We start from the raw sequence: 6,189 nt of genomic DNA on the forward strand, positions 1-6,189 counted from the left end.
TCCGGGAGTTACCCAAATCCACCGTACTTGGATTTATTGAAATCAGTTCTCAAGTGATAACGAGACAAACAGACAGACAGACATTATATTATAATTTCAAAACACACCTGGTCACAAGTGTGCCTCACTGACCGGGTCCTCAGTCGAGGTCCTCAGCATCATCCCGTTTCGGCCCTTCAACCTCGATATGGTCAACTAAGGTGGGCCAGCAGGGGCACATACACCTCCACATGCAGCAGCTACACCCGTATGCATACATACCCCCACCCCCAGCCCGTGAGAACACAGACTACAACAACAAAACTGCCTCCACTCCCAAAATCAACAGCCCCTCAACCATTCACTCACACACCAAAACAACAACAAAAAAAACCAACCGACCACCACCCTTACAACATGCACCGCTCAAACAAAAACATATTCATGCAAAACCACACCCACTCCTGCAACACACACACACACAAACACACACACACACACACACACACACACACACACACACACACACACACAAACACACACACACCATTCACACATCTCCATTTCTCTTCCGAGCTCAGTCACTACCCCTTTACACTGAAATGAAACACCCCCCACAACCTCAACCTGCACCGTTCGACGTGCCTCCATAAACTTCCTCCATATCCAAAGTGAGCCTTTCAAGGCAACCTGGGCGACTCTGTCACACATCCTCTTTCTTTCTGTCCCACACACTCCAAGCCGAGCAAGAAATGCAGAAAAGGAATTGCCAATCTACCCTCTACATCCCATCTCAAATGGCTGACAAGAAACTCGCCAACCCTTCTCCCGTCACTCTGCCTCCAGCTCACTGTACTTTCCTCTCTTTCTCTCGTGCACCTCCTCCATGTTCTCTTCCCAAGGTACAGTCAATTCCCCTAAGATGACCTGTCTTGTTGCACCTGACCAGATGACAATGTCAGGCCGCAACCTTGTCACACAGATCTCTTCTGGGAATACCAATTGTGGCTTTAGGTTTGCCACCACCTGCCAATCACAAGCATCTGACAGCCCTCTTGCTTTCCACCTCCTCCTCTTTCCACCTCTTACCACTTGGCCCTCTTTGACAAACAACACCTCTCCCCAATCGGTCTCATTCTCCACTCTTCTCTCTCCCGATCTCAGCACCTCTTGTTGCACCATCTGCTCTACCACCGCCAGCACCTGATCATGTCGCCACCTGTATTGTCCTGCGCCAATGCTACTGATATATATATATATATATATATACTATATATATATATATATATATATATATATATATATATATATATATATATATATATATACTATTTTTTATTAATTTCCTGAAATTTATAGAATTTGTTTTGTACTTGGAAGTTGTAGATTACGATGTGTAAATAAAGGTGTAAAAACTCTGCTTTAATGCAATTTAATTCCAGGCTATAAGACACCAAAAGGCGAAAATTTTGAAAGATGGTGTAGACTTTCTGTAGGTACTGTATATATGCACACACATACATAAATACAACAAAGTCCAGTTGGTGTAAACACTGTCATAAGAGGCCATGCATATATTATATCTGTTAAAAGGGGGGAAAGGGATGGCTTTTAAAAGGTATGAAAGTGGGAGGGAAAGAAAGCACATGGGAGTTGTGGAGGTAGGAATATAAAATGCAATGAAGGTTGGTTAGAAGAGGAATAAGGGGAGGGTGGGTATGAGGGATGCAACAGAGTGTACTGTTAAGAGATGGGGTGAGGTGTTCTAAGCTATGTCAACATGCAGAACATCCCCGTCATGTTATACGAGGCATTATTAAGGTTAGAGTTGATTATTTTCCCGTATTCCTATTCTGACCTTCGATCTCAGTTACAAAATATTTGGCAAAGATAAGTATTGCATCGTAAATGTCCGCCACATTCGGGTTCAATCATACCAACAGTGCCTTCAGAAAGAATACACACCACTTGACGTTTTCACATTTTGTTGTGTTACAGCCTGGATTAAATATGGATTTAATTGAGTTTTTTTTTTTTCACTGATCTACACATAATACCCCATAATGTCAAAGTGGGAAAAAATGTTTGGAAACTTTTTAAAAATAATTATAAATTAAGCCAGAACGGCATTCAGTAGAGAGCAAACCTCCGCCGGGTGAACAGTTTACGTTTTGTATCCTAGAGTAGACCAGAAAATCAAAATACAGAATCACATTTAATCAAAATCATCCGTCCTCAACTTTTTGAGATATCCTACTTCGTATCGTTTTTGGCCCGATCACCCAATTGGGAAGAATCACTTAAAAAATTATAGTAGCCAGATCCGGATCCGGATCTTCACCAAAATCTAATAATTTCGTCCTGCTTATATACACTACCTCTCTGCCAAATTTCATCCAAATCCGTCCACAACTTTTTGAGATATCTTGTTCACAAACAAACAAACAGACAGGGGTGAAAACACAACCTCCATCCATCTTTGGTGGCAGAGGTGATAAACTCGTATCTAATTTAGAAAAGTATTCAACCCCCTGAGTCGATCCTTCGTAGAAGCGCCTTCAGCAGCAATTACAGCTTTGAGTCTTCTTGGGTATGTCTCTTTCAGCGTTGCACATCTGGATTTGGAGAGGTTCTCCCATTCTTCCTTGAAGAATTGCTACAGCTCTGCTAAGTTGGACGGGGAGAGTCGGTGAACAGCAATCTTCAAGTCTTTCCACCGATTCTCAATGGGATTCAAGCCTCAGCTTTGGTGTTGCTTGGGCTGTATGCTTGGGGTCATTGTCCTGTTGGAATGTTAATCTTTGCCACAGTCTAAGGTCTTTTGCACTCTGAAACAGGTTCTTCTAAAGGAGTTGCCTGTATTTGGCTCCATACATTGTTCCCTCTGTCCTTACAAGTCTCCCAGTCCCTGCTGATGAAAAGCAACCCCATAGCATGATACTCCACCACCATACTTCATGATAGGGAGGGTGTTAGATGGGTGATCTCGACCATCGTCTACCTCTTTTCCTCCTACCTTGTTCCCTTAACCTGTCCACTCTGCTTGCCACTCTCTCTTCCCCCATCCGCACCAAGTGTCCAGCCCATCTCAGCTGGCATTTCACCAATCTTCCCGTCAAGCTCATCCGCACACCGATCTCCTCCCTCAGTTCATCCATTCTCCTTCTATCCACGCTCTTCACTCCCACAATCCTCCTGACCCACATCTCGGATGATTTATGTATCGGATGATAATAGTAAGCAATGTTATAACAACAATTAGAAATCCAAGAGTTAAATTATATCCATAAATCAATGCATATTTACACCCAGGTGAGGGTGTGGTTCGACTGCAGGGTTCATCGGAAAGCTGACACCGGTACCAGGGAAAGCTGGTATCAGGAGCCGACAATTACTTCTCAAATGAAACAATGGTTTGTTTGTGTCTAATCCGTGCTCTGTTACAATTGTAACTTAAATTCGGTTTATAATCCTGCTCGACTCATTATATATAGATACCCATTCGCATAATACATTGTTGCAATCTCTCCCCAGGTGTATTTTGGGTGTGCGCTTACTCGGTGACACATGATCGCAAATTTTTGAAATGTTTTGCCAATTGATATTCAGTATTGATTTCACAGTTAGTTGATAATAACAAGATCGTCTCCTGTAGTGCAGAAGCTCAGATGTGAGATGGTTGGGCTATAGTATATGGACGTCGTGTTTACCCCTCCAGCTACTGAAACCACATCCCAATATTGGGAAGGACTCCAACCTGCGACATTCCAATCGCCATTGCTTCGCGAACATTACAAGTCCAACAGGATACGAAGAGCTGTTCGAACGTGTTAATAATTATTCATCAAATCATCTACGTCATCGTAATAAAGGTGTACGGAAAAAGGTACGAACACACACTCGAAACTGTAAACATAGGTGTACTAAACTAAAGTTCATTATTTGTAGGTTCCCTGTCGAGTGGAATTTTACGATTCATGTTTTGCACGACTCGACAACTTTAAAAGAAGTTCATTTTGTTCCAGGGAGATAGGCAAACACTGCTAGACGTGTCGGTATGTCATTCCAGGCACGTTTCCAACAAGGCTGGAGCTCGTGATACACGAGGCCACGCGTACACGGACGGACGAGCTCGACCAAAGAGTCACCTTCGCGGGTGACGTCACAGTAACCGGATACCTGGGTAACAGCCAAGCGTGTATATATATATATGTATTTATACCTGTCTTAGGTGGGGATGGACGCGTCGCGAACGCCAGGTGATGAAGGGCCGTCAATGAAATGTCCCAAAGTAGTAGTAGGGATCCGCTGATCGCCTTGGTGTAGGGACACGTACGCACGAGATGAAACTCCAGGCCCGACTGATGTGTCGAAAAGGTAGGACAAGGAGCGTGGGGGCGGGGGGTACAGTAGGCCACGCCTCCCCTACCTGCCTCCACATTTGCACCATCCTGACTGGCGGGAATGCGTTGATTATGTTTCTACTCCTGTCCTGCCTTCTCTCCTCCCCGCCTACCTCCTCTCTCGGGACAACTCACAATATTAATGTGGGAATTCAGGGACTACTGTACCGGTATCTATCTCTTCCTCTTCTTTAATGGCCACAATTATTCCCACGTTCTTTTGGGTTTGGTCCAATCCTTTCACGAACCGGCTGGTCAGGCCTGACGTTCGATTAAAGTTAGGGCAGGAATTTTTAAATGGGTCAAGGTGCCGGCGATAGCTCGCCTACTCTTCACGAAATACACCGTGGGATCCTCAACATCTACTAACCAATGTTAGCAAACGAGACACCATTTTAACGTCCATCCAAGGGACGTCCATCCACATTGACGAATCACGTCCCTGTCTGTGAAACACCCGGATGACAGTTTATAGCTGGGTCGGGATTCGAACCCAGGTGAGACAGCTTGGAGGTGAGTGTGCGGACCTCAGGTCCATCCTGTCAGCTCTGAACTCTATATTTATTAAATTATTATAAAAACAAATAATAATGGCTGATTTTTTGACGTCATACCCCACCCTCGCCCATCCCATTGACAGTTCCTTTGCTATTGTACGTACTGGTTGCTGGAAATGTCTGTACATACTTCTTGTTCATACTTGCTGGGAATGTCTGTACATACTTCTTGTACATACTTGTTGCTGGGAATGTCTGTACATACTTCTTGTACGTACTGGTTGCTGGAAATGTCTGTACATACTTCTTGTACGTACTTGTTGCTGGGAATGTCTGCACATACTTCTTGGACGTACTGTTGCTGTGAATGGGAATGTCTGTACATATTTCTTGTACGTACTGGTTGCTGGAAATGTCTGTACATACTTCTTGTACATACTTGTTGCTGGAAATGTCTGTACATACTTCTTGTACGTGGTTGCCGAGATATACCACACCCTCACTGGTTGCTGGAAATGTCTGCACATACTTCTTGTCCGTACTAGTTGCTGGGAATGGGAATGTCTGTACATACTTCTTGTTCTTACTTGTTGCTGGGAATGGGAATGTCTGTACATACTTCTTGTACATACTAGTTGCTGGGAATGGGAATGTCTGTACATACTTCTTGTTCATACTTGTTGCTGAGAATGTCTGCACATACTTCTTGTACGTACTAGTTGCTGGGAATGGGAATGTCTGTACATACTTCTTGTACATACTAGTTGCTGGGAATGGGAATGTCTGTACATACTTCTTGTTCATACTTGTTGCTGGGAATGGGAATGTCTGTACATACTTCTTGTACGTACTAGTTGCTGGGAATGGGAATGTCTGTACATACTTCTTGTACATACTAGTTGCTGGGAATGGGAATTGTCTGTACATACTTCTTGTACATACTAGTTGCTGGGAATGGGAATGTCTGCACATACGTCTTGTACGTACTAGTTGCTGGGAATGGGAATGTCTGTACATACTTCTTGTACATACTAGTTGCTGGGAATGGGAATGTCTGTACATACTTCTTGTTCATACTTGTGGCTGGGAATGGGAATGTCTGTACATACTTCTTGTTCATACTTGTTGCTGGGAATGGGAATGTCTGCACATACTTCTTGTACGTACTAGTTGCTGGGAATGGGAATGTCTGTACATACTTCTTGTACATACTAGTTGCTGGGAATGGGAATGTCTGTACATACTTCTTGTACGTACTAGTTGCTGGGAATGGGAATGTCTGTACATACTTCTTGTTCATACTTGTTGCT

General features: G+C 43.7%; 1 protein-coding gene across 2 annotated transcripts in view; it reads right to left on the bottom strand.

Moving 5' to 3' along the window:
• LOC137431682 (epidermal growth factor receptor kinase substrate 8) overlaps positions 1-4,436 on the bottom strand; it is a 126,668-nt gene extending 122,232 nt beyond the window's left edge. The window contains exons 1-2 of one of the 2 annotated variants that reach the window (XM_068123292.2): positions 4,202-4,363; positions 108-195 (exon numbers count right to left, since the gene is read on the bottom strand). The gene's annotated coding sequence lies outside the window, so the exon portion shown is untranslated. Of the gene's footprint in view, positions 1-107; positions 196-4,201 lie in introns of both variants that reach the window. The other variant, XM_068123290.2, reaches the window with a different exon arrangement.
• Between the last annotated feature and the right edge of the window lie 1,753 nt (positions 4,437-6,189).

Source organism: Myxine glutinosa, chromosome 7 (assembly GCF_964187855.1).
Source record: "Myxine glutinosa chromosome 7, kmMyxGlut1.1, whole genome shotgun sequence".
NCBI classification, from domain to species: domain Eukaryota; kingdom Metazoa; phylum Chordata; class Myxini; order Myxiniformes; family Myxinidae; genus Myxine; species Myxine glutinosa.